Here is a 27,855-nt window from a genome sequence, read left to right as displayed (position 1 = left end):
CCCCCCCCCCCCGCTCTCCATTCATTGCCTGTAGCTTTTCATCCAGGATGGGTCCCTATGACATGTCCCCTATCATTCTGGCATGTCGACCGGCGTCACTGTGCAGGTCTGGCTCAGGTAACCACATTGTTGAGACTTCATGGTGCAGTTTCCTTCTCACATAGAAGACGCAGTGTCGCAGTAGACATCCTGGTAAGACGCGGTGTCGCAGTGGACACCCTGGTAAGACGCGGTATCGCAGTGGACACCCTGGTAAGACGCGGTGTCGCAGTGGACACCCTGGTAAGACGCGGTATCGCAGTGGACACCCTGGTAAGACGTGATGTCGCAGTAGACACTGAAATGAATGATAAGCGGCGCTGGTTACCGAGTGGAAAGGTCACGGTCATGACAGAACCCAGTATTAGTTTTAGAGCTTTATTAGGAGGGAAGAGGGGTGGGGGAGAAGAACCAGGCCTGGGAAAGGAGCATGTGTGGTGAGAGGGAAAGATGGTGTGGAAGAGACAGAGCAGAACAGAGAGAGAGGGTGGGGTCTGCGTCACACTTTTTAGGGCTCAGATGGGCTTACAGAGCCACGCCACACATGCGCAGATTGTGTGACCACATGATCACTAGTTCACACTGATGACGTAAGACTCTTTGCTTAACTCCTGAACTGTGCATGTGTGATCATGCAACTGGAGTAAGGGCAGACAACCTGGTTCTCTGAGTCTTTCGAACCTTCCTGCCCCTTCGGTGATGTCCCCTCATATTTTCATGGGTCATTTTTGTTTGTTTCCTTGTGGCCTTCTGAGTTTAATTAGGGCTGCTTATGTGAGCATAGGGGCAGGGCATCATTTCCTGGAGCATGAAGAAGCAATTTCTTCATTTGTGTGTGTGTGTGTGTGTGTGTGTGTGTGTACATGTATGTGTGTCTATGTGTCTCTATGTGTATATATATGAATGTGTGTGCATATATGTGTGTGGATGTGTCCATATGTATGTATGTGTGTGTATGTGTATATGTGTATGTGTATATATGTGTGTGTATGTGTGTATATGTATGTGTATGTGTGTGTATGGGTGTATGTGTATGTGTGTGTATGTGTGTATATGTGTGTATGTGTGTGTATGTGTATATGTGTGTGTATGTGTGTGTATGTGTGTGTATGTGTGTGTATGTGTGTATGGGTGTATGTGTGGATATGTGTTGGGGGGAGTCAGAGGCCTTTCAGGAGTTGGTTCTCTCCTTCCACTCTGTGGGTCCCAGAGGTCAAACTCAGGATGTCAGGCTTGGTGACAATTGCCATTGTCTGCTGAGCCTTCTCACCAGCCATGGATGGGCAACTTAACACTGAGGAAAATGCTGCCCTCCCTCCGCGACTGTGAACTGCCAATGGCTCCTTGTCCCGGAGGGGTAGGGCCTTACAAGCCTCGCCTACCATAATGGACTCCTGGCAGCCCTATCTTGTGCAGGTCTTGTGGTGCTAATGGTAGCTATTCAGGGCTTCTGGGTTCCCAAATGTAAAGCTGTGTCGTGTCCAGGACATGGCATTTCACAGAACTTCTCCCCATCCCTTGACCCTTGCATCCTTTCTTTTTTTTTTTTTTTTTTTGGTTTTGCGAGACAGGGTTTCTCTGTGTAGCTTTGTGCTTTTCCTGGAACTCACTTGGTAGTCCAAGCTGGCCTTGAACTCACAGAGATCCGCCTGGTTCTGCCTCCCGAGTGCTGGGATTAAAGGCGTGCGCCACCACCGCCCGGTCCTTGCATTCTTTCTACATCTGTTCCTTTGGCTTTTGAGTTAGCGTCGCCCTACCTGGCCTGGAATTCACTATGTAGACCATGCTGCCCTCGGACTGTAGGGGGGTCCTTCTTGCCTCTGCTCGCTGGGATTATAGGCGTGACACCGAGTCTGGCTGAGCTTTAGGTTTAAGTAGAACTGGAGCATGAGCAAGAGTCTGCATAACTTGGCGGTTCTGCTCGGCAGTCTCACCCATCACTGTCTGCTAAGAAATCCTTCTTGCTGGAGCAGACATCACCCCTGGAGATGATGGCTTCTCCAGCGTGTAGCCTCACCCGCATGGGTAATTGCCCCACCTGGTGGTGGAGAGTCTGTTCCTCCAGGCTCTGCTGATCTGAAAACCAAGATGACAACAGGTTTAGCATAATGAGGGGGATGAAACAGGCTAGGTTGGGTGACAGACACTTCTTGATGATGACCATGCTTGTGCAGAGGCAAGCAGGAGTCTGGGGCAAGGTAAAGCAGACAGACACAGGGTGAAGAGGGATGCCAGGCCCTGCTTTTAGTTACTGTGGGCCCAAAGGGTGAGGGGACCCTGAATTTAGCAAAAATGGTTTCTAAGCACATCCTGTAGAAAAAAGAAAGGAAGAGAGGGAGGGAGGGAGGGAGGGAGGGAGGGAGGAAGGAAGGAAGGAAGGAAGGAAGGAAGGAAGGAAGGAAGGAAGGAAGGAAAGGGAAGAAGGAAGGAAGGAGAGGAAGAGACCACCTGTCACCACCTGTAACCAAAGGCTTGCTTAGCCTGTGACTCCTGGACAGAATGTAAAAAAGGAACTGAGTCCTGAGTGGATGTCTCTCCTCAGGGGGAGACGGAGGAGCTGACAGCCACCCCTGGGCTGGAAGGGTGGCCTCTTCTGTGTATGAAGCTGTGACCATGAAGACTAGGTCCGGAATCCCTCCCTTGGTGAGAGGATTCGCTGCTGGGTGTTTATGTAACGGGAGCATTTCTATCAAGTAAAGGGGCCGAACTGAGGTTCCCAGAAGCCAAAGTCCATCTATCAGACGCCATAGATCTGGGTTTTAAAGTTTTAAATTCTTCACTATGTGAAGATAAGATACCTGTTTACTTTCACTTTGTGAATTTGTCGGGAAAACTGGGGAGAAAATACAAAGTGTGCCTCAGACAGCAGATCTTAGAATCATCATCAGGGCACAGACAGTATTTGAACCTCTGCTTCTGACTGTACTGTTGGATAATTCGGCTTGCAGGAATCTTGAATTCTCTGGACCAACTTCCATCATGGTAGCATGTCTTTCCTGGCCCGCTAGGCTAGAGTATATTAGAACAAGGGAGTATCCATCATTAGGTCAGATCCTACAGCCTGAGTCAGGCCATGCCTCCATGCCCCTCTCTCTGGACAGAGTTAAAAAGCAGTTTGTATTGTGACCTGACAGCTTTGACTTTTTGACATCTGTCTCCTCCACGCTCTCTGTGACATAGGCTATGGAGAACTGAGTCACATGATGTGAAACTTCCTGCCATTCCTCGAGCTACTCCTGTGTTGAAGATTCTACAAGCTGAGCTGGTTAGAACCTCCTTGACTGTGGAGAACTAGAATGCTGTAGATCCAGAGCCGAATTATCTTCGGTTATCTTTTAGCTCCTTTTATAGGCATTCATTGCTCACTTCTGTAATCTAACATTCTTTTGGAATTTACAGACCCTGAGCCTCTGCCAGCCCAAAGGTTCAGAATGTCGTCAGAAAGCGTGTGAGACCTGTAGCAGGGACAAGGCTGGTTAGCCCTTGCTGTAGCCCAGCCGCCAGATGTTTTCACATCTGTATTAGAAAGGCCATGGGGGCTGGAGAGGTGGCTCAGTGGTTAAGAGCACTGGCTGCTCTTCCAGAGGACCCGGGTTCAATTCCCAGCGACCACATGGCAGCTCACAACTGTCTGTAACTCCAGTTCCAGGGGATCCGACACCCTCACACAGAGTAAAACACCAGTGCGTATTAAATAATAAATAAATATATTTTTTAAAATGTCATTCATTAAAAAGAAAAAAAGAAAAAGGCTATGATTTGTGGTCTTCTTTTCTTTTGTAACTATCAACACTTCACGAAACTGTTACCACATTGGAACATGGCATTTGGGGCAAACTGATTCCCTGTTCCTGGGCCATGGTCATTCATATTCGGCTCCACAATAAGCCATATCGTTTTTCTCTCTGTGGTGAGAGCCTTGTTTTGGCATTGGCAAGGTTCCTGGCGATTTGGTTCTTCAGAGTCAGGAGAGGGCAGGCCCTGTCACTGCTGAAGAGAGCAATGCTGAAGCCGAGCCCCGGCGCCACCGCGTGAAGCGTCCACTTGCAGAGAACCAACTGCCTACCATTGGTGCCTCTGAGGGCGGGTTTTTGAACATTGAGAACATTAGAATCTTGTTTTTAAAAATTAATATTCAAGTTGTTAAAGTAACAAAATAAAGAAACCTAGTCATTAAACTGTTAAAGTCAGTTTACAGATTATAATAGCATATGCGGCACACTAGCGAATCGCTAACAATCTCTGTGAAGTGGCCTTTGATTGCTGAAATGGCCTTTGATTATGTTTTATAGTAGTTACAGGCTTTGCAAATTAAATCCATTTAAATATTTCAAATGCATTTATACTTCTAATGGATTCCATCTCAAGAGATGATATTCCCTAATAAATAGTACCAAGAAGATCTTAAGTCTTGTAAAGCTAATAAAAATTAAACTCCTAAAAATAGAGAGTTTTATCTTCCTTTGACTGTTCCAATGTTGTGAACAAACAGTAAAATGTCGATCTGAAGTCGCAGATCTAAATCATCTCTACTACGTATTTTTATTAAGTCTATATGATTAACATGTGAAATACTCCAAAGACTTGAACACAACTGCCAAATGTACAGATTACAGATTATTTCTAATATTTCCATCTGAATCTTTTTTTTCTTTTTTTTGGTGTTCCGAGACAGGGTTTCTCCATGTAGTTTTGGTGCCTGTCCTGGATCTTACTCTATAGACCAGGCTGGCCTTGAACTCAGAGATCCGCCTGGCTCTTCCTCCAGAGTGCTGGGATTAAAGGCGTGCACCACCATAGCCCAGCTCCATCTGACTTTTTTTTAATCCATACACAATTATCAGTAGCTATTCCTCACTCACTAAAGAAACAATTACTTCATCCTTAACAGTGTTGGTCCCCCTTTCCTGTATATTTTGGCAGAATTGTTTATGAACTAGAGGTATTTTTAGGGATTTGAGGGCTGTAGCTCTTGGATCCTGGGGAAGGCTTTTACCTTGTTCCATCTGCTATTAGGGACTCTATTGGAACCTTCTAAAACAGTGGTTCTCAGCCTGTAGGTTGTGAACCCTTTGGGGGGGTCGAACAACCCTTTCACAGGGGTTGCATATCAGATGTCCTGCATATAGGAGATTTACATCACGATTCATAACAGTAGCAAGGTTACAGTTATGAAGCAGCGATGAAAATAATTTTATGATTGGGGGTCACCACAACATGAGGAACTGTGTTAAAAGGTCATAGCATTGGGAGAGTTGAGAACCACTGGTCTAGAGGGTTCTAGAAGTCAGACTACTTGTTAGTTGATTCTAATATACCTGGGGAAGTCTGCTAGTGTTTTACATTCTTTGTTTCTGTAGATATTCAAATGTCTTCATGGTGATTCTAAAGACCTTTGGACTTTGAGGAATTCTTTTCCTGGGTTCCCTATCTGATGGAGCCACATCTTATTTGGATATCAAAATAATATCTGGTTGAATTTTAGCTTTATCTTAAAGCATGGTTAGTGATTACAGCTTCCAAGGTCATTCTGATCACCTCCAGAGGACATTACAGGGATATCAGCAAGGAAGAGAGGAGATCAAATGCTAAATGGGATTCTACACTGACTGGATTCTTTTTTTAAAAAAATCCAGAGACAGTTGTTTCTCTGTGAAGCCCTGGCTGTCTTGGAACTCACTCTATAGACCAGGCTGGCCTTGAGCTCACAGAGATCCACCTGCCTCTGCCTCCTGAATACTGGAAGCGGTGGTGAGGGTTAAGTGATGGAGGAGGGGGTGGCCGTGAAGAACATTTTCAAAGCTGGACGTGGTGGTACCTCAACCCCCACCCCCTGCATTGAGCAACATATACTCCTATCTCTTGAGCAATGGTGTAACTTTCCCCACCCATGGTAACAATCAAATATGGGCTGTTTCTGTTCAAGTATATTCCCAGGGTATCTGGTTATGAAGAACAGAAGGGCTAACATGACCTGAACTAGTTTGGGTCCATGTCCAATAGGGCAAAAGCATGTTCCCTAGAAATTGTTTAGGGAGAACCCCCATCTGCCATTCTAGGCCTGTGCACAACTGGGGGTGCATATGAATAAAAGCAAATGTGTTATGGGAAGGGACAGGTACAAAAGAGAAGTGATTATATAACCAGACTTAGTAACAGTAACTGGCTTCCCTTCCCTGTGACTCCACGGAAAGCCCTGGCCTGCAGCCTGGGGCCCTTGTGTGACCTGTCAGTCTTGACAACACCCCTTGTTAGTCCCATTGGATGAGAATAAGACCACTACCACAATTATGGGCCAAAGTTGATCCAAGCTTTAATTAAATACTGGCCGGGATGATGGACTCTGGCCAGGTCTATTGCAGGATTCCCAGAAAATGGCAATGGGAGTCACATTTTTACAGAGATTTATAAAGGCAAACCCATAAGTCTACGTATTTCCCACCAGGTCCAATGGGGGCAAGTGTACATCCTGACATACTTCCTGCCTAGGCCCCTCCCGACCACTTGTAATCAAGGGTATCTGGTGCAGTTGGGTCAAACAAACTTATTTAAGGGAGTGAAAACATGAGACTTGTTATCTTACATGAACAACAGCCTCCAGCATCCCAGAAAGTATCTGTCTGTGGGCAAGGGGCTTGCAGATCACAGGCATTTTTGCTTTATGGATCTCCTAGGCACAGGAACTAAAAGTTAAAATGTAACTTTGGCTCTCATACCCTTTCGTTAGTCTGCACTGTCCCTTTGCTCCAAGTCAAGTTACCTTGCTCTGTTGCAAATCAGTGTGGGGCCTTATTTTCAACTCTTTGGCTAAGAGGACAAAAACCTGGGAACACCCAGCCAAGACTCTGATTACTGGTAACACTTGGAAGGGAGGAAAGAGGATCAGGGCTTCTAGGCCAGCCAGATATTATCTTGACAAAGCAAACAAACAAAGGCAAAACAAAAACAAAATTAAAAAAATCAAGCAGAATGAAATCCAAACTAAAATCCAAGATACTGACAGGTTCTTACTGTATATCACATCATAGTACTATACTAATGGTGAATTTCTTGAACAAAATGGTGCTGGAGAAAATAGATACTCACATGCAGAATGAAACTACATCCATATCTCATTCTGTAACAGGGTTTCTCCCTCAAGATAATAGGTTCCATATATATCATATATATGATATACATATATCAGCAGGTTTATTGAAGCAGCTCCCAGGCGAGTTCACTGGTCTCAGAGAATAAGGCCAGAGAAGTCACGTGCCTGGGTTAAGGCTATGAGATTTTATAGGTTGTAGGTGAGAGGTGATGATGTATCCACCACAAGCTGCGTTTATGCCCAAGTATGGTCAGAAGCTGAGCACTTAGATGGGGACTTGGGTGGCTGGTAACTTCAGGGGAGGAAGCTGCAATAGCCACCAAGCATGTGGAACGGGGCTTTTGGCACCTTTCCTTTGTTCAGAGACTCTCTGAGCCAGTGGGGTTTGGAGAGAGAGACAGGAATGGGGCTTCCTGGACCACGCAGGGGAGAGCTGGAAGCTCCAACTGAACATTCTGTACAAAACCCAGTTCTAAATGTGTCAGAGGATTCAGACCAGAAACTGAAACTGTTGGAGAAAAGGTTGGGAAAGAACAGCAGGATGTAGGTGGAGTCACTAATAAAGCAACAATCGGCAGATGGGACTCCTGAAATTAAAAAGCTTCCTTATAGGGCTCTGAGAGAGGTTCAGACCCAAGCACCGCCTTGTAACGGCTTGTCACTCTAGTTCCAGGGAATCCACTGCCCTCTCCTGGCCTCTGTGGGTACTGCACCCATGAGGTGCATAGACATATACATAGCTTCTGTACAGGAAAGAAAACAGTTGATCAAGTGAAGAAACATTTGACAGATGGAAGAAAACCTTTACTAGGGATAAATCAGAGAGATGTAGATGTAACCACTATGTAGAGGGTCTTAAGCTTTGTTTTTTTTAAGATAAGGTCTCATGTAGCCCAGGCTGACTTCACATTTGATATGTAAATGAGAATGACCTTGAACTCCTGGTTCACCTGTCTCTACCTCCCAAGGGCTGAGATTTCAGGTGTAATCCCTTGTCTGCTCTTAACTCTTCTTGTAAAACTTCAGTTTTTCCCTTTTAAAAATTTTATATGTATGGGTGTTCTGCCTGCTTGCATGTCTACACCATGTGAGTGCAGTGCCCATGGAGGCCAGAAGAGGGCATTGGTTCCCCTGGGATTGGAGTTCCTGCACCCACACAGTGGCTCACAATTATCTGTAACTCCAGTTCCGGGATTCTGATGCCTTCATATGGCCTCTGCGTATACCAGGCAAGCAAGTAACACATAGACGTACATGCAGGCAAAACACTCATCCACATAAAATAAAAATAGAGGAAGGTTTAAATAACTTTTTTGGAAGCAGGTGGATCTCTGTGAGTTCAAGACCAGCCTGGTATACAAAGCAAGCTCCAGGCCAGCCAGAGCTACACAATCAAGAGACCCTGTCTCAAACAAACAAACAAAAATCAACAAGAAGTATACTCATATGACAGAAAGTAAGTACTTGAGAAAACTGATTTCTCTTCAACTGGTGTTTTTTTTGTTTTTTTGGTTTTTTGGTTTTTCGAGACCGAGATTTTCTGTGTACTTTTTGGTGCCTGTCCTGGATCTTGCTCTGTAGACCAGGCTGGCCTCAAACTCACAGAGAGTTTACACAGGAATAATACCTCCTGAGTGCTGGTATTAAAGGCATGTGCCACTGCCACCCGGCTGATAACCACTTTTAAAAAGGTTTGATTTTAATTATGTGTATGTGTGTGTGGGGTGTGTGTGTGTGTGTGTGTGTGTGTGTGTGTGTGTGTGTGTGTGTGTACCTGAGTGTGGTGCCTATGGAGACCAGAAGAAGGCTCCAGATCCCCTGGAGCTGGGGTCACAGCTGGCTGTGAGCTGCCTTATGTGGGTGCCTAGAATGAAACTCGGGTCCTCTGTCTGAGTAGTATATGCTCAGCTAGTTCAAGCCAGCACGAGGCCTGTGGGTTGGAACAGAAAGTGGCGAGCAGGGTAGAGGTCTGAGGCGCGCAGGCCAGGTCATGTGATAGCTTGTTGGCCTGCGCTTTCCTCACACCTCCGAAGAGCTGGGGTGGAGACCGCGCCGGGGTTGTAACTTCCTTGCAGGTCTCCGGAGCTGTGTCTGCTCTGAGCTCCTGCAGCCGCCTCATAGCAGGCTGCACAGAACAGGGCTCTGTCGTCCAGAGCTACTCAGCTTCCTGTGTCTTCTAAGACTATAACATTTCTATGCAGCCAATCACTCCAGAAACTTCCTTCTCCTTCCAGCCCCGGTGTCTTACCAGTTCTACCCCAACCAGGCTCTAGAAATCACTCATTCTTCACTTACGTCATCATTTCCTCTGCCACACCGTCTTCTAGGTTCCCTTATCTCAGCTGCAAAGCTGACCGCTCTCAAACCTAAGTCTGATTTCATAATTTTCCTGCTGTAGCCACCCCCTCTTGAACTCTAGCCACAGGAGAAAGCACTTACTCACGAGGATGGCTCCTGTATGCCATTCTGCCAGAATTCCCCTTTGGCTCCATCTCCATTCCCCTGGGCTCCAGACAATCTCTGACACACTGGACTCTCATGCCTTGGAGGGTGGGTACAAGCTCTACATATCTTGGTGTGTATGTGATGCCAAGGATTAAGCCTAGGGCCTCATGCATGCTTAGAAAGTATGTTCCCACTGAGCTACATCCAGGCCACCACTATTCTAGTCCCCATTGACATTTATGCATCCTTCAAGATCAGACTCTAGGGAGCTTCTCCATGCTTCTCTGCTCATCCTCCCGCCTTCCCGGGCATCCAGGGTCATCTCCATTCCCCCAGTGTCCTCACAAACCCCCTGTCTTTGCCGTTACTATTACATGCTTACTGTGCCCACCATCCAACGTCCTCCTCTGCTACCTGGCCTCTGGCTATGCCTGGGTGTCCCTGCCACACCACATATGTATGTCCTACAGAGAGATTTAACAAAGCTCACAGCCAAGCCAAGCTAATGCCCTTGAGGGCCTGAGCCAGCCCACTGTAATTGCCCCAGTGAGCACAATCTTCTCATGGTTAACATGTGTGTGTTATATGGAGAGCTGGGATTTGAACCAGCTCCCAAGTCCTGAGTTTACATGTTATTTAGCCCTCTTTATACAGATGGAGCTCAATATTTGTGTATATATTTAGCATAAGATTTTAAAAGCCTACTATACATGTACATATTGCATAATTAAGTATCATTATATACTTATGACTCCAAGGCCTTCTATATGAACACACCCAGGTATTTAAAAATCAAGGTCCCAGGGCTGGGCTGAGGGTGTAGCTTAGTGATCAAACATTTGTTTAGCATGTGCAAGGCCTTGGGTCAATCCTCAGTACCACAAAAGAACTGATCAAACAAACAAAATGAAGGTTCAGTCTTTAGAATTTTGTTTATATATGACACGGTTTCTTCCAAGAGATATTTATAGATCTTGGTAGTACACAAATATGTAACTGTGTATTCATCGTGATAGCTCTATACTAAAAAACAGTCGTAAAATGTAAATATTTCCTACTAATCGGTTATTTTTAATGTTAATATATCGAGATACATAAGAGCAATCTTAGAATCTTGGCAATAACTGATAGGTGTGTGTGGGGGGGTGTCAATTATGCTATTCTAGTCACTTAGTCCCCAAAGGCAAAAGCATTTCTCAAACAAACAGTGATTTAGTCTCCACCAAGAGACCAAAGGCGCCCTCACAGTCTGCACAGACTCTGAGGTGGTTGGTGTGTGTGTGTGTGGTGTGGGACTTTTGCTCCTTCTCAGGGAATGCTGAGGGCTGGGAGGCTATGCTGATGGCTGGGAGATATGCTGGGGCTGTGACTGTTAGACTCTGAGGCTTAAAGGTTTCGCTGTACCATGAGGGACTAGGCAGAGAGGGGGGCACCCTCTCAGTTTTTGCTATTGGCGTGGAGCTTCCTGTCTTCCTTTTGTGAGCAGCCCGGAAGGACTGAAGCAGATGGCTAATTACCATAATGCAGCGAGCTTTCGAGGGTCCTGGGTGCAAAGTCAGGCGTGTCCAAGCCCAGAGCAGCTGCACCTAAAGCGGAGTGTGGGTCCCACATTAGGCTTTTCCCACACACCCACTCAGACCTTTCTGGAGAGAGGCAGATGGCCAGGAGAAACACGGGGAAAGGCCCTCCCGCCCAGCTGCAGAGTCCCCCTTCCAGCCAGACTAGCAGGCATCGGCGCTGACATGAAGCCCATTGCCTCCACAGTGTCTTTCTAATCCAGGGTTTGCCTTGAGAATTCCGTTCTTAGCACGCCTTGCTGTAGAGACTCAGTCCTTAGACCAAAGGCAGCCTGCTCCGCCAGCCCAGCCTGGTGGAGGGCCAGCATCTTCCACACAGCTAGTCTTCAGGGGGCCAGTGAGAAGCCAGGCCCTTCCAGGTTGACACTAGAATTGAGGCTGAAGTTTGAGGGGTACAAGAGACTCTTGCTCATCCGAGGGTTTAACGTCAGATCACCCCAATTTGATATTGACCCCGAGTGCTGAAAAATAAATATAACAGAGTGAACATTAAAAGTAACAATAAAAGTTGCCTTTTAATGATGGACTAAGATTCTCTTTCCTTTAGAAAATTCTCTGAGGGGCTAGTGAGATCCAGCAGGCAAAGGTGCTTGCTGCCAAGCCTAACTACGTGAGTTCGATCCCCAGAATCACATGGTGGAAGGAGAGGACCAACCTCCACAGGGGCCTGTGGCAGGCACCCTCTCTCATAAAAGATGCTAAAGGGAAAGAAAACTGCTTGGGAGAGCTGGGGTGTCCTGGGAGGTAGAGTATATAGTGTATACCAGCAAAGCCGTCGGTTTGAGCCCCAGCGGAGAGACGGGGAGGGGAGACGGAGAGGCATAGGTGAGAATATGAACAATCTCTTGACGTTCATTGGGGAGCGAGGGGGGGCTGGCTAAAATTACAAAGGAGGTTGTTGCGGTCTATGTATGAAATGCCCTCCCCCAAGGCTCATATGTTAAAGGCCTTGTTGCCAGCTGACGGGCTTTGAGGAAGTGACTGGGTCTTGAGCACTCTGACCTAATTAATGGGCCAATCCATTGATGGGTTAATAATTTAATAGCATTCTTGGGAGTTGGTAGAAATTTCAAACGCGAAGCCTGGCTGAAAGAACCGGATCCCTGGGGGCTGCCTGTGAAAGGCATGTCTCACCCCACCTCCCTCTTCTCTGGCTTGGCTCTCGGCTTCGTGGCTGCCCTGTGGTGAGCAGCCTCCTCCGTGGAGTGGAACCTTCTCCTGCCCTGACGTCTTGCCTCACCGCAGGTACTGAAACCTCTGAAACTGTGAGCCAGGTCTGCCCTTCCTCCTCAGGTTGTTTTCCAGACCAAAAAAAACCTGACTAACAGAGACGTCTGCATGCTCTACAACCAAATAGGAAAGACAAAGGTAAAGCCAACAGACATAAATAAACACATAAATCAAATGTGTTACATTCTCCTTCATGACCTAGAAGGCCAAGTTTGGTTTCCGTTTTTATTTGTTTGTTACAAGGTGTCATGTAGCCCAAGACGGCTTTAAACTCCAGATCCTTGAGCCGCCACCTTCCAAGAACTAAGATTACATGCATTCACTACCATGACTGGCTCTAGGTTCGAATCTGGACTCCAGAGAATCCTCAGCATTCTCAAGTGTCTAGGGAGGACTCCTTCCAATAAGCCCTTCTTCCGTTTCTTCCCGCACTAACTCTAGCCGGCCCAGGGGAAGTCTATGCATGCTGGTGAAGCAGTAAAGGATGTCTAAAAACAGGAATAACCGATTTTTAAAAACCGTAACTGACAGTCACTGGTGCAATGTTACCGTCTTGACACACCAATCTTCAATAAAGCCTACTGCATGCAAAGGGGCTCCCAAAGACTCACTGGTGGTGAGCCGTGGTAGGGCTCAAGGGGAGCTGATTCCAAACATGTCACCTAGAGTCAGAGGATGCGTGGGCAGAGCGGCAGTGTGATCCCCAAACAGTTCTGCAAAGGCAGGAAATAAGAACTAAAACCGACTATGACTCTGCCCTCGGGCTTCACCAGAAACACTGAGAAAAACACCGAACGCCAAGCCATCTGAGGAGTGAGTCAATCTTGTGCAGCTGGAAGGGAGGGCAGGGTGACCTCAGCTACTTACAGCATATGTTTCTGTAGCTAGTTCTTTAAAAGTCCATCTTTCTAGAATACGTATGTGTTTTACATGACTAAAAGAGCAAAGCCTTTAGAAAGTATATAATCTGATCTTGAAAAATGGACCACCAGATCGTTGCCCCCCAACTTTGACCTTTGGTCATCAAATCAACATTCAGAAGGTCCCCAGCCAAAGACCTTTCTTCCTCTTTCCAAACTAGGGTCCTGCTACAAGGTGACAGTTTCAGGGCTAGCACATCAAACTGCATCCAGGCTAGTGGACACCAGCTGTCCTGGGAACCCCCAGCCTGTGATAGCTCATGGGTTCCAACTGCTTCAGACTCCGCACCTCAGTGCTGGCTTGCTGGGCCACGGGACCCACTCACCCGTCTACAGGGAGCTTCCTTCTGTGTCCCGCAGCTTCACCGACAGCCTGCCCAGCCCAACCCCCACCCCACTCTAATGCTTATCTAGCATTGGTTTCAGGCCTGTCCCAGGCTGAGGATCCTACTCCTTAGTTGTGGGCCTAATAAATTCCATTTATTTCTCCTGGGCTGTCCTCACTGAGGAGGATTGGAATGTCCCACAGGGTAAATGCCTTTCTTTGAGGATCTCTCTTAAATTTCACTTATTTTCTTCTTCTTGCCCAGCCCCATAGTTATTTTGATATAAAATAAAATAATGGGAGTCACTTTATGGACTTTCTTGTTATATGCTTTTTAAAAAATTGTTTTGTTTTATGTGTATGTGTGTGTGACTGAGTGTATGTATGTATATCATGTGCATGCACGAGCCTATGGATGTCAGAAGAGGGTGTTGGATCCTCTGGAACTGGAGCAGTAAGTTGTTGTGAGCTGCCATGTGGGGCCTGGGATTAGAACCTGAGTCCTCTGGGAGAGCAGCAAGCACTCTTAACCACTGAGCTACCTGTCCAGTCCCCATTATATCTTATTTTCTATGCAATAGACACAACCTTCCTGTTGACTGAGGCTCCTCCTAATCAGATTCCTGTTTCTGTAAAAGCCAACATCCATTCTCTTTCACGAATCTGAAACAAAACAAAATCAACCAACCAACCAACCCTGGTTTCATTATTGCAGAAAATGAATTTTATCTGGACTTTTCTATGTCTAGGTCAGTTTCTTGGGAAAGCCCTGGAGAATGTCACCAGTGTGTGCTTGTATTTGCAGGACTGAATCAAACGCTGAGCAAACTGCTAACCTAAACATTCTGTGTGCAGAGAAACAACGGTGTTAAATTAAATAAGAGGTCGAATGGTTTCCTTAGAGTGAGAAACTCCAGCATATAGACATGACCGTTACTTAACCTTGGCTACACGTCCAAATATTTGTGGAGGATTTGTGTGTGTGCATGTGCTCTTGAGTGTGTGTGGCGGGGTGGTGGTGGCGGTGGTGGTGGTGTGGGACAGACACACACACAGACAGACAGACAGACACACACACACACACACACACACACACACGAGAGGATGTTTTTCTTTACAGCCTAGAATTCCCTATGCAGCTCAATTCTAACTTCCTGCCTGGTTTCCTGCCAGCCTGGCACTCCTCTCTGGTGTCCTAAGCCTTGCATTTGGTCATGGGTCTCCACGGTAGGAATCAAGCTGGTCACTATTTGGGGGTACCTCTTGTGGAAAGGCTCCTCAAACTTCCTTTCGACTTGATGTCCACAGAGGCCTACTTCCATCCTAATTGAGCAACAGGATTTCAATACTTGGACTTTCAACTAATTGAGAACACACTCACACTGTGGTTAACATAACTCAGTACTGGTCCGAGGACCTGTGAGTGTGTGCTCACTACTCTACCCTCCCCTCACAGACAAAGCACTTTTGCAATGGTGGGGATCAAACCCACAGCTTTGCTCATTCGAGGCAAATACTCTGCCATAGGGCTACATCCTCAGCCCGATTCCCCGCCCTTTAAGCATTTCTAAAAAAGGAAAAGAAAAGCCTCTCTTCAAAGCAAAATATATGATCCATAAAAACCATGCTTTGCTCGTCTCCCATTTTAACCACATGTAATAGGAAAGCTGAGTTAATTTCTCCCCCTCAGACCTGTTGCCTTTACCTGCAACCTTGCCTTTTATCCAAACTCGCTGGCCAGTCTACAGTCATGCTTCCCAACAAGCTCAGAGTGCTCTCAGCCAGGCTTTGTATAACAAAACGACTGTGTTTCCTGGCTATTAACCTTTTCTTTCCTAAAGGTGTCTCTCAACACTCTTTTCTTTTTTTTCTTCTATTAGGCATTTTGTTTGTGAGGGGTGTGTGTGTGTGTGTGTGTGTGTGTGTGTGTGTGTATGGAATGTGTGTGTTACATGCACATTCCTATGTATAAATATGTGTACGCAGGAGTGTACGCAGTGAAGTACAGAGGTCAATGTTGATCATCTGTCTCAGTCACTGCCCCCCTTACTTTTTAAGACGTGGTCTCTTTATTAATCTAGAGCTCATTGTCTGAGCTAGGCTGGCTGCCAGCAAAGCCCAGGAATTTGCCTTTCTTGGTCCCCTGCGCTGTGGTTACAGACGCTTGAGGACACATCTGGCTTTTCATGTGGGTGCTGGGGATTTGAACTCGGGCCCTCACGCTCTCACAGCAAGCACTTTACCCAGTAATCTACGTCCTCAGCCCTTCAACACTGTCTCCTCTAGTTTCTATATCCCCCCTTGATCCATGTTTTACCCCAACATGAATCCCGCAGTGGGTGGTAATAGCCCCAGTCCCCTGACTCACATTTTGTTATTATGAAGGAAGGGAGGAAAAATCCTGACACTGTGGTGCTTCATAACTAAGTCCATAACTGGGAATAGTAGGCTGCAGGGAGATTAAGAGGAGAAAAAGCATTCTGTGTGCCTTGGGCATTGTTGAAAGAATATCAATAATAACCCACGGGTCGGCCAGCTTTCTTTTACTGTAACACGCACCTAAGATAGCTGATGTGACCACTCATACCTATAATCCCAGCATTTGGAAAGCTGGAGAAGGAGAATTTATGAGTTCAAGACCACCCTGGGCTACAAAATGAGACCGTCTCAAAAAAAAAAAAAAAGTTGGGGAGACAGTTCCATTGGTAAAGTGCTTGGCATGTGAGGTGAGCACTGGAGTTTGGTTCCCAGAACCCATGTGACAACCCTTGGGATCCTAGGATTAGGGAGGCAGAGACAGGTGGGTCCCTGGTGTCCACTGGCCAGCCAGCCTGATCTAGTTGACAATCCCCCAAGTCTCAGAGAGAAACATTGCTTCAAAAACAAGTGTGAGGCTAGACAGGTGACTTGTGGGTAAAACGCATAGGCACAGAGTTCTCGACTTTGGGCTCCCAACACCCATGCAAAAAGCTGGATGTGCTGGTGCGTGCCTGTGGCCCTAGCTCTAGGGGGGAGGAAACAGGAGACTCCCGGTGCTCCATGACCAACTAGTCAGCAAGGGACCTATCTCCAAACATAAGTAGTCTAGTGACAGGAGAAGACACCAAGGATCAACCTGTGTTCTACACACACACACACACACACACACACACACACACACACACACACCATGCAACATACACATACACAAACCAAGGTGGACAGTTCCTGAGGAATAACACTCAAGGTTGGCCTTTTGGTCTCCACAAGCACACATACAAACGTGTGAATCTGCACATACACAAACATGCACATGCACACACGTTTCTGTGTGTGTGCTTCTCTGTGTGTGGTGTCTCCCCAGGAAGTCTCCCACAACAAGAGACTTATGACAATTGCATTCCATTTGGAGGACTTGTCTGCACAGTTGTGACCAGGCAAGACAGTACAGGGGTTCCTCCATCTTGTAATCTTGCTGAGGCCGTTTCAGGTATAACTAGAATCTGACCTCGATGGAGAATCCCGTGGGCAATTACCCAACTCTGTTCTAGGAACCAAAGGTCAGGATGTCCTGGCTAACTTAGCTTCTGTTAAACTGCCTGTGTGTGCAGAACCTCTCCAACTAACCGCTTATCTACTGCCCACTTCTGCAAAGCCCCTGCAGCTGCCCAGTGAGAAGCCAGGATGTGGTCTCTGTCTTTAAAAACCTGGTGTTCTGGACTCTCGGGGTCACACTTAGGTCACCTAACACTTAGGTGTGGTTCCAGCTGGATGAAATAAAATCTTTCAATTGGCTATACACTGTATCTGAGTGGTCGTCTCTGATAGGTTTCCCATAACACGGTAGCACAGGAAAGCCCCTCCTCACATTTGATAATTATTCATTGTATACCTGAATTAAAATATTTCACTATAATACATAAATACGCACAATTATGCTGATCAAAAAAAAAAAACCCAAGTATATCAGTCATTGTAAATGAAAGGAATATTCTAATTTAGTCTGTTTTAGTGAATTAGAAAGGCCAAAAATGATCGGACAAAAAGAAAGAAAATAAATTTTCACAAGAGACACATAGACACCAAAAGGACATTGTATTAGGTAAGTTTATGTTGCTGTGATAAAATACCATGACCAAGTCACCTTCCGGAAGGTTGGGGGAGGGTTATTTGGGCTATGGTTCCTGAGAGATAAGAGTCTCTCATGGTGGTGGGGCTCAGCAGCAGAGAGCAGGCATGGTGGCAGGAGCCGAGAACTCACACCTGCAGTTGCAAACAGGAAGCAGAGAAATGGAACTGGATGTGGATAGAGACTACAAACACCAGTGACTCACATCCTCCAGCAGGGCCACACCCCCGAGCCTCCCCAAACAGCTCCACCAACTGGGGACCGAGGGTTTTAATAGCTGAGTCTATGGAGCTCATTTGCATTCAAACCACTAGAGACAGAAAAAGCAAAACCAGGCAAATGTTAATCATCGGAACTTGAGGTAACTATATTAGCGCTACTCTCAAGTGTTTCTGATCTATGAAAGTGCTGTTTCACGGGAAAAGAGGAGACATCCTCTTTGATGGTGCAGACACTGATAAAGAGCACATACTGCTAGAAACACCCCAGTAAAACCCATTGTGTTACACAAATAAAAAGATATGGAAGTGAAGGGGCATGGGAAGGGAACAAGAGAAGTAGTGGATGAAAATGATCAAAACACATCATTATCTATGTGTGTGTGTGCATATGCATGCAAAAGGTTATAATGAATGTTACTATTACGTATAATTAATATCTGTTAATAAACACTAAAAATTTTAAAAGTGCTATTGTACCTAAGACAGGCAGAGTGCCCGAAAGAACTTCCACAGCTAGGGGATACATTGGGGGCATGGCGCCCACTTTTCTCTCCACCCCCTTTCTTTCTTTTGAGACTGGGTCTTGCTGTATAACCCAAGCTCTCCCAAACTCGTGGCTCTTCCTGCCTCAGGAATACTGGGAACACAGAGGTACACTTCCATGGCCAGCTTAAGTTCTTCTAAAACAGCTGATTTTTAAATGTGACTTGTCTCTTTCCTTTTGTGGTCATCGCTGGATTGTAGCTGCCAAAATGAAGTTCAATTCCTTTGTGACTTCCGACGGAAGCAAGAACCGCAAACGGCATTTCAATGCACCTTCTCACATTCGGAGGAAGATCATGTCCTCCCCACTTTCCAAAGAGCTGAGGCAGAAGTACAATGTTCGGTCTATGCCCATTTGACAGGATGATGAAGTTCAGATTGTCCGAGGACACTACAAAGGCCAGCAGATTGGCAAAGTGGTCCAAGTGTCCAGGAAGAAATACGTCATCTACATCGAACGAGTGCAGCGAGAAAAGGCTAACGGCACAACTGTCCATGTGGGCATCCACTCCAGCAAGGTGGCTATCACCAGGCTAAAGCTGGACAAAGACCGCCAAGAGATCCTGGAAAGGAAAGCCAAGTCTCAACAAGTCAGAAAGGAGAAGGGCAAATACAAGGAGGAAACGATTGAGAAGATGCAGGAGTAGGGGTGTGTCCTACACAGCTTTCATTAAAGACTGCTTAAATAAAAATAAATAAATAAATAAATAAATAAATGAAAGTGACTTGTTCAGTTCACTCAAATCACTACAAAATCAAATGTAAGGAGCTGCACTAAGTCAAAACACTCCCCTTTGCTGTGGATATTGCTCTGTATGCTGTGAATGTGTTGCTCTGATTGGTTAATAAATAAAATGCTGATTGGCCAGTAGCCAGGCAGGAAGTATAGGTGGGACAAGCAGAGAAGAGAATTCTGGGAACAGGAAGGTTGAGTCAGGAGATGCCGCCAGCTGCTGCCACCAGGAGAAGCAAGATGTAAAAGTACCGGTAAGCCATAAGCCACATGGCAACTTATAGATTAATAGAAATGGGTTAATTTAAAATATAAGAACTAGATAGCAAGAAGCCTGCCACAGCCATACAGTTTATAAGTAATATAAGTCTCTGTGTGTTTACTTGGGTCTGAGTGGCTGCAGGAGCCCGGTGGACACAGAAAAACTCCAGCTACAAATGGTGCCAGAACGTGCGGCAAGAGTTTCCACCTAAAACCTGAGAAACAAGATTCTAAAATGGAACTAAAAACAGCTTCTTAGTTGTCTCTCTCAAGTTAGCTAAAGCCTTTGGGCTTGAGCTACTCTGTGGCGGGTTCATGGCATACGACTTGACCTGCAGCCTGCAGGAATGAGGAATCTGCAAGCTGCACATTATGCTGCATGGATTTAGCCTTTGCTAGTACAAAAAAAGGAAAAAAAAAAGAGGTTTCTGGGCTACACGCTGCTTTGATAGAAGCATAGACCCACTGCTTCTGAGAGTTGATGGTACACATGGTTCCCAGATCCAGAGCTGGTGGTAAACCTACCACCACCATGCTGAGAAGCTGAAGTGGGTGGAGAATGCTGCAGTTTAAAGCAATAGATTCACAATAAGACAGATTCAGATGAGATAAACCTCTAAACAGTTTACAATGTGTATAAAATGTGCATAGGCTTGGAAGAAAAAAAAAGTAATATATGCAGTTATATAAAGAAATAGTTTTAAAAAAATAAAGTCTTTAAAGAGAAAGTAAAAGTAATATAAAGAATAAGCTATGTAAAGATGGATATCACACAGAGAATCTGGATTGTGTTGTCTTTGGGATTTTTAACTGCACAAGACATTTGATTGTAAAGGCTGCTCAGTTAAACCAATATGTATATTTTAAAGGTACCTTGACTTCAAAATTTAGATGTAAGGATATGTTGCTTTGGAAAGGAGGCTCTGCTTTTGTTTCCACAGAAAGCAAGAGGCTATGGATTTGTTCCAGATTAAGATACATCAGGTTTGACCAGCTTAGACCCCCTGAAAGGTCTCCGATGACACCATGGCCTAGATGATCCAACATCCAAAATGATTTCAAGGCAACTGGCTCAGACAATACAGCCTCATGGACTACTCCATAATCCTAAAATTTTCTTTATGTCCCCATAAGAATATAGCGCCCTCATCTAGCAGGAAGTAGTATGAGAAGTTACACACAAATTCCCAAATATACCAAGCTGGCTTTGGAGATGGAATTGGCTCACTCCTCTAAATTCAAGCATATTACTAAAAGAAAAAGTTGAGAGATTCTTCTGTCCCATATCAGAAGAGCCCTCTGGTGTTGGACAGAGAAAAACCAATATTTTTATTTAAAACAGGTTGATTATAAATGCAATCTCTTTCTAAAGAAGAAAAGGGGATAGTATAGATATAATAGGATGAAAGGGTAGATTAATGAACCTACTTTTAAAGTGCATCAACTTGTTTATAAATGTTTTACATTGCTATGGATTTTAGTTTATTGATACAAGTTTAAACTTAATTTTGGTATACTGTATATATATATTTCTACTCTTGTTTGAGGTATTATGTTTATGTAACTCATTTAGATTGTAATGGCTAAGTAAAAAATACAGATTAATAATTAGTCTTCTACCATAGTCAAGCTTATAGTCATGTTAAGTTTTCTAGATATACATAGAGATAATTCAATTAGGTAGGTAATCTTCAAATACTTCAAAGACCTACAGAATATGGCATTTAAAATGTTTTAAAAACTTAGACTTTTCTGGACAATGAGACACATCTGCTCCTGGCAGGACTGATTTATTTCAAAGAGGAGGATGAGCATCAAAGTCACTCTATATGGAGTTTATCTTCTTGGCAAAAATAGCCATTTGGGCAAGAAACTGTGCTTTCCTGGACTGCTTGTTCGACTGGACATGCAGGACCCATGGGAAGGTGACTACTGAACTTTGCTTGGTAAAATGGTCCTTCAGGTTCCTCCTTCACAGAGGAAACTGCCAGACATTCTACAGGATACAGAGAGAAATGACTAAGCCTGTGGGCTGAAGACAGATGCTCCAACTTTAAAAGAGAACTTTGGATGACTGTCCAGGCTGCCAACTGTCTCTGTCTACTCTCACAAGACTCCCAAAAGGTGCTTGCGTCCTTCTTTCATTTCTCAGGTAATATTATATCCTTCTGAGGTCTTTGATGTAGTTGAAGACTAGATAGTTATAATTTCCTTAGTTATGATAAAAAAAAGTGCCGGGCGGTGGTGGCACACGCCTTTAATCCCAGCACTCGGGAGGCAGAGCCAGGTGGATCTCTGTGAGTTCGAGGCCAGCCTGGACTACCAAGTGAGTTCCAGGAAAGGCGCAAAGCTACACAGAGAAACCCTGTCTTGAAAAACCAAAAAAAAAAAAAAAAAAAAAAAAAAGTTAGATATAAAACCTTAGACTTACAAATATAGGACAGATAGGTTATCTTCTTTAATTTTGCCAAATACAAATAGACTAGATATTGTAACTGTAATTCTTACTTGATAATTGTTTTGTTATATGTAATTTTACTATGTTAAAGTTAAAACCTTCCTTTTTGAAAAAAGACATAAAGGGGAAGTGCTGAGGATATTACTCTGTATGCTGTGAATGTGTTGCTCTGATTGGTTAATAAATAAAATGCTGATTAGCCAGTAGCCAGGCAGGAATTATAGGTTGGACAAGCAGAGAAGAGAATTCTGGGAACAGGAAGGCTGAGTCAGGAGACGTTGCCAGCCGCCACTGCCAGGAGAAGCAAGATGTAAAGATACCAGTAAGCCACGAGCCACATGGCAAGGTATAGATTTATAGAAATGGGTTAATTTAAGATGTAAGATCTAGCTAGCAAGAAGCCTTAGCCATTAGGCCATACAGTTCATAATTAATATAAGCCTCTGTGTGTTTATTTGGGTCTGAGTGGCTGCGGGCCCGGGTGGGACTGGAGAAAACTCCAGCTACACCCCTTCCTCTCAGATTTACTGTCTTGTAGGACACAGACGAATGGCTAACAGCGATTCAAGCACAGTGTGGAGGACTTCGAGAACCCGCTGAGGGGGAGCGAGGTGTTTATGTGGACTTTTTAAGGGTGCTTCACTCAATCTCTCGCTGAATGAATGTCCCTGATACCCATGTTGGCTTCCCATCTCGACAGAGCCCTTGTCCTGCACAGGGAGTAGTGTAGACCTGGACCTGGGGCCATCACTCCCGTTAGATGGGTGGATGGGTCAGCCTCATGGTGGTCTGACAAGGGGGAAAAGCTAGAGGGGGAAGCAGCAGGGGACAGGGAGTAGCTGGAAATTCAGGAAGACACATGGGCAGAGAATGGTCACTGGGGAGAAAGGGTGGGTGGATATTAGCAAACGTGGCAGCATTAGCTGTGGGTCCATTCTTAGAAGGCTGGCATCCCATGCCTGCCAGGTATCATAGTACGAGGCAGATGGGACGGTCATGAGCTCAGCATCAGTCACTAAGGAGACAGGGTGAAGCAGAACAGGTAACAGGCAGGCTTGAGGTTCAGGGGGTTCACTGGTTTCTTTAACCTCTTCAAGACGGGCAGGAGGAAGCCCTTGGGCCCAATCATGGCAAACAGAAAGCCTGAGCTGAGGACACCACCATGCCCACTCCAAGCTTCTCTTCATAGGGCAGCTGCTCCAAGACAGAGCTGTCCTTAGCATGCGCTGTGGGATGGAGCTCCCTGGATGTCTTCCTGCCTGTCAGAGAGAACTCACTAACTGGAAAGTGCTGGATGCTTCCCTGGGAAGGAGGAATACACATGATAGAAGAGGGAGCCACCGAAAGGGAGCACGGAGGGACCAGAGAGAGATTCATAACTTGTACTTGCTGATGGCCAGCTCAGCCTGTGGTTCCCTAGGAGTTCAAAGACCGGCTCCACCCAGCTGGGAGCTGCTGGGCACAGCTGTAATCTCTATCAAACACCATGTAATAACTGGCTGGGGTTAATCAAATATAATGCCCACCCCAGACCTATGAAATTTTACCACAAAGGGGGCTTTAATCAGCCTTTTATCGGCACAGAGCTCTGTCCTAAGAAGACTGCTTTTGTTTGCCCAGATAAGAGACAATGAGGGAGCCAGGCTCTGCCTGCTCTCCGAGCACAACAAGGGGATTGTCTGCAAACAGCAGATCATTCAAGGCCACGGGGAGAGAAGGCAGAAGAGGCTGCATGAATCTACAAAAGTGCTCACTGTTAATGGCCTTGCCTCCCCCTGTTGAAATTCAGGCCACGCTCCGGCTGGAGCTTCCAAAATATAGGGAGGAGAGAGACAAAAAGACTCCAGTGTGCCCTGCGTAAGTGGAGCTGGCTTTGGCCCTCTGCAGGACATTCTTGTTTGCCGATTGCTGAAAGAAGGAAGAGAAACTGACCTTTGGCTCCGTCGCCAGGCTCGGCTCATATCTCCCAGGGCTGGATGGGCTTCACAGGCAGGTGGATTAAAGCTATGAGCCGTCGGGTCCGCACCGGATGGCACCTGTCCTGCTGCCCAACCTCTTAGACTATGAGGTGGGAGGGGAGAGGGTACAAAAAGGTCAGAAGAAGAGAAAGAAAGAAAGGGAGTGGTATTTAAGTCACCCAGTTCAGCTCTGTCTGACAAGTGCTTGAACGGTTTTGGGGAGGCCAGCTGAGACACACCCCCACACAGAAACACACAGCTACAGCTCTACCTGTTTATGTTTAGGATCAGAGAATGTTCAAGCTAAAAACTGCCCATATTCTCTTTCTTCATGCTGTTATGGTCTTCAAATGAGGATGTGGGTTTTCAAAGAGGAAAGGGAGCTGGAAGTGCCAGCTTTGCCCCATAAGATGACTTCAGGTTCTGGCATGCCCATGAGACAGCCAGGGGATTGTGTCATATGTCGCTGGAGGAAGAACTGTTGAGATTACTGATTTATCATCATTTGGGAACCTTATGAAGAAATGACAGAAGGTCCAAGGAAGAAAATGGTTTGCCCAAGGCCTCTCGGCTCTTTCGCAGCAGACAAGAGATGAGAGCCTGTCTTGCCGATTCAGGACTCAGTCAATTGCACCACGATGCCTCCTTGTTCGGTTTTCTCTGGAAATGCACATTCCTTCCGGAACACACTGCACATGCCTGTAACTGACAGTTCCCGATCTAGCCGTCCTCCATGCCGTCTTCCATGAGTAGCCAGATCCTTGAACTCATACTTAGGCTCTTCGGAGTTTAGATTTTTGTCTTCTCTAAATTTTGCTTGGGATTGTAAGTCTTGAGTGGAAGTGGAGAAAGAGGAATGGATGGGGATAGACTGGTTGGAGAAAGAGGACCTACTTCCTCATAGGATCAGCTCTGTGGTCCCTCAGCCCCAGTTTCGTGGGAAGGCGGGACTTGCCTCACTCCACCATGGTTGGTACTACATCCACCTATGTTTGTTTGGGGACTGGCAGTGACAGGAGGACACTTTTGTGACCAGGTGGGAGAGACACCTGGGATGACGCTGTTGATGGGATGTTGGCTGGATGTTTGTGTCTGAAGAGAAAAAGGAACAGTTCCCAGCCTGGAGGGTCAGCAGGGTGGCGAAAGGAAGTTAGGTGATGGGGACAGCGAAAGCTCTGTGTGTGGAGCGGCAGCAGAGGCCGTCAGTCCCTCACGGTTCTCCTTTGTAATGCAGTGTTGCTGACTGCTGCTTGGACAAGGTTCCGCTTCTCTGAAGATATTCTGAGCTGTAGCTGTAGATTCCCACTTCAGACTCGCGTTCTCGCCTGTCACGATCTAGCTCAGTGGCTCTCAACCTGTGGGTCGTGACCCCTTTGGGTTTTGAGCAACTCTTCCACAGGGGTCGCCAAAGACCATTGGAAAACACTGGTATTTACATGATGATTCATAACTAGTGAATTACAGTAAGGAAGTAGCAACGAAAATAATTTTTTGCTTGGGGGTCGCCACAAGAGGAACTGTATTAAAGGGTGGCAGCGTCAGGAAGGTTGAGAACCCCTGCTCTAGATGATCAGTTCAAAGTCTTTCCTCAGCCGATATGCAGGACGCCTTTGGAGAATTGGTGGAGGATGTTTGGCGTAGCCCTTGTGAATCGAAGTGGTTACAGCAAAGTGACTATTAGCCAAATTAGATCAGCAAATTGGGTTGGTGGGGCTTAGTGACATTTCCTTTGATAATAACTTCTCTGTAAATGATATTAATTATGCCTTTGCCTTGCGCTGCACTAATAGGGTTTCTCTTTTCTTTCTGGTTTCAGTAGCAATCCTGCCTCGGGTCTTTTTACTCTTGTTCCTGGCAATTAAGCACTATTCCAAAACATTGAAAAATAACTTCTCCTTTTTCAAATCATTATGTGAGGAATTTCACATAAAAGCCACTGTTAGCTGAAGTACAATCTTGTAAAATAAACGAAGGATGATCTCCTATTTATGAGATCAATAAGGGTCTATTACTAAAATTCTTAATAGAAAGCTCTTTGTCAATTCACCCACCTTCCCTCCCTCTCTACCTTTCTTCCCACCTATTTCTAAAGAATCCCGAGGCCCAGGCATTGTGGCACACTCCTGAACTCTCAGCACTTGAGATGCAGAGGCCACAAGTTCAAGGGCAACCTGGTCTACACAGCAAGCTGCATTTCAGCCTGGTCAAATGAAACTCCATCTCACAACGCCAAAGAAAAATAAAAACAAATCAAGTCCTCCGTTTTAACTGAAAGAGACAAAAATAAACCTGTGGGAGTCGCACCTATAATTGTTAAATTAAAGCCCACGGGAAAGACGTGGACATAAAATAACGTGTCCTCCTCGCCACACAATGAGCAGTTGGGCCATCGGGGTTTATCTGCTGGCAGCCTAGCTCTGAGCACGTCCATCTCTGCCTCCTGCCCACTTGCTTTACTGTGCAGCTGTGCTCCCCGCCTGGCCCTCTCTCTCCCCGGGCTCTTGCCTTTTGTTCCCCTCAGCCCTTCCAATCCCGCTGCTCCTTCCTGCAAGAAACCATACTGACCTGCAGGTCAGACTGACCTGGTTCGAATCTATGAGATGAAACCATGTGAAATTGCTCTTTTTATATACCAAAGATGGTCAAATATTGGCACTTTCATGTAGTTTATCCTAATATCAACATGCCGTTATCTCTAAGGAGACGAATTTTAAACGCTTTGTTACAGAGCACTCACTAGTGACCATTCACAGCAATAGAGAGAGCTTCCATTCTGAGAAGCAGCGGCAACATCTCATTCCACATCAGTTTGACAAGGCTTCTCAGGCTCACCTCTTCTTCCTCCAGACACTACTTGTACATTGGAATTACCTGGAAAAGGCAGGTCCCAGCGCAGTGGACTAGACATGTGGAGAGACAGCTTCTGGGTGGAGGGATACAGGGGGAAATCGGCAGGGGCGGGTCATCTTCAGAGCCGATGAATTTGGAGAGGGAGGGGAGGGCACACGGTAGGGTGATGGCTGCCTTTCCCAGAAATGATGCCCCTTTCCGGTGCCCAAGAACAGACATTTTGGTGGGGACCTTCTAAACTCTGTGTTCAGAGAAGTCATACCTGGAGAGAGAAAGATGGAGTGTGTGTATGGTGGGGGGACAAGATGAGAAGATGGTGTGGGTGGAATAAGATGTCACAGTGTGTAGAGGGATAAGATGAGATGGTGTGTAAGGGGATGAGAAGCTAGTGTGTGTGTTGGGGGGACAGCTAGGGCTTATACAGTGGAGTCAGACTTCTGTGACACTTGGAGCTTTGATAGCCTAGGTATCTTAGGGTTTCTATTGCTGTGAGACTCTATGGCCATGCCAGCTCTTATAAAGGACAACATTTAAGTGGGCTGGCTTACAGCTCAGAGGTTAGTTCGCTGTCATCATGGCGGGAAGCATGGCGGCATGCAGGCAGACATGGTACTAGAGAGGTAGCTGAGAGTTCTACATCTGGATTGGCAGGCAGCAGGAAGACTCACACTGGGCCTGCCTTGAGCTTCTGAGACCTCAAAGCCTGCCCACGGTGACACATTTCCTCTAACAAGGCCACACTTCCCAATAGTGCCGCTCCCTCTGAGCCTGTGGGGGCCATTTTTTGTAAACCACGACACTAGGGGATATCGTTTTATGGTCTGAATACAAAGAGCCATGTAAACACATTTCTAAGACTTCCCAGGACATGAAGGTAAGGATCCCCAGCACTCCAGCTTCACTTATTCCTAAACAACTGCCCCTGGCATGTTGGGGGGGGGGGGAGTTGTTGAAAAGCAGAGTGTCCTGGCAGACAGTGGGAGGCTACTGTTGAATTTTAGACAAGCCAGTGACATCATCGGATGTGCCTCTGAGCAAAAGCACCCAACAGCTGTCTGGAAGACGGGTCAAAGAAGCTTGTGTTAGATGGCAGAGAC

The 27,855-nt window shown here is 46.0% G+C and overlaps 1 pseudogene; it reads left to right on the top strand.

The window, feature by feature from the left end:
• Nucleotides 1-18,707: 18,707 nt before the first annotated feature.
• Nucleotides 18,708-19,168, top strand: LOC131897606 (large ribosomal subunit protein uL24-like; annotated as a pseudogene).
• The last annotated feature ends 8,687 nt before the right edge of the window (nucleotides 19,169-27,855 follow it).

This window comes from Peromyscus eremicus, chromosome 22 (genome assembly GCF_949786415.1).
Source record: "Peromyscus eremicus chromosome 22, PerEre_H2_v1, whole genome shotgun sequence".
Lineage (NCBI taxonomy): Eukaryota > Metazoa > Chordata > Mammalia > Rodentia > Cricetidae > Peromyscus > Peromyscus eremicus.
Note: the sequence above shows the minus strand (reverse complement) of the source record. Positions and strands in the feature narration are given on the sequence as shown.